The sequence below is a fragment of the Crocodylus porosus genome, unplaced genomic scaffold (genome assembly GCF_001723895.1).
Source record: "Crocodylus porosus isolate Cpor-Errol unplaced genomic scaffold, CroPor_comp1, whole genome shotgun sequence".
NCBI classification, from domain to species: Eukaryota; Metazoa; Chordata; order Crocodylia; family Crocodylidae; genus Crocodylus; species Crocodylus porosus.
This window is the reverse complement of record NW_017728941.1, coordinates 153,271-154,729: the sequence shown is the minus strand read 5'-3', so window position 1 is coordinate 154,729 and position 1,459 is coordinate 153,271.

Here is a 1,459-nt window from a genome sequence, read left to right as displayed (position 1 = left end):
CTGGCACTGGCTTCTCTTCCTTCTTTTCATGGCTGCTGGTCTCAGCCCCGCTGCAGCAGCCAGCCCCTTGGATCTGCCTCTGGGGAGTCATGTTGGGCCAAGCCCAGCTGGGAGCAGGTGGTTGAGCCTGCCTGGCCCTGGAGTCTTCCAGGAGCAAACTGATCCTACTTGAAGCCAGAGGCTGTTGGCTGCTCCAAGCAGGCTCGCCCAGGCCTGGTGTGGGGCTTGGCTGGGCCATGCCCATGTCCTCCCCCAGGCCTTGCTCCCACGCCCCGCCCCTGTTGAGCAGGAGGATGCTATTCCTTCCCCACACCCAGCGCTGCTTGTGCCCCACCACTACCCCTGCTGCCTCCAAAGCTCAGCCTGGCTCTGGGGTGGCTGGTAGCTGCTGGGGTCTGCCCCTGTGGGTCCCAGGAGCAGGGCAAGGAGGGGGCTGGTGAGCAGTTCAGGCCAGGCATCCTTGCACCCATGGCCCCGTAGTCAGTGCTGAGAGGTCTTTGCCCTCCGGTCCCTGTCCTGGGGGAGCTGCCTGACCCCAGGGAGAGCCCTGGCTGCAGCGGTCGAGCACCAAGCTGGAGAAAGGGCTATGGGCATAGGTGATTCCTATTGGCACCTGGGCCAAACCCTGCCAGGAGCCCACCCCTGGGCCAGGGGTAGCTGCTGTGATCAGCACAACCTGATGGGACTCAGGAGCTGCCCCGGGGCAGGTGCCAGGTGCTGGGACCAGCGGGCGAGCAGGGTTGCAGTAGGGGCCCCTTTCAGGCCTGGGGGGGCTCCTGCCCCTTCCCTGCGGGGTAGGAACCGGGCTGTTTGCTCTAGGAGCACCATGCTGTGCCTTTGCTCCCCGGGCGCCGGCCCTGAGGGCCCCCTGCCCCTCCCTGCTTGCTCTCCCTGCTGCAGCCAGCTGCCCGCGCTGACCGGGTGGGCTCTGGCAGGGGCGCCCTGGGGGTGGCAGCTCCTTGTCCCCAGAGCAGGGTGCAGGGCAGGACCCCGCTGGGGTGCACCTGGGCTGCCTGGGGGTGCCCCCCGGCCGTGCTGGGGGGGGCGGAGGTTTCCCGCTGCAGGAGTGGGTGGGGAATCGGGGCCGTGCTGCATTGGGGGTCGGGGCAGGCTGCAGCCCCTCCCCCCCGGCGGCTCGCTGAATGTCACCTTGGCATGGGGGAGGGGAAGCCCCTCCCCCCAGCCGGGGGGGCGCGCTAGCCCGGGCCCCTCGCATCTCCGCAGCGGGAACCTCCCTGCGGCATCCCGGGGGTCTCCCCCGCCCCCTCCCCACCACTGCGGCTGTGCAGACCCCGCCCTTGCCCTTGCCCCCCCCGCGCAGGGAATCCCCCCGCACGCACGGGCTATTCCGGGCGCCGGGGATCCCGCTCCCCCCGCGGTTGCCGGGGCGACGGGGCATCCTCGCTGCGGCGGAGCGGGGGCGGGGGACACGCGTGGGGGCGGCGTCACGCGCCCGCCG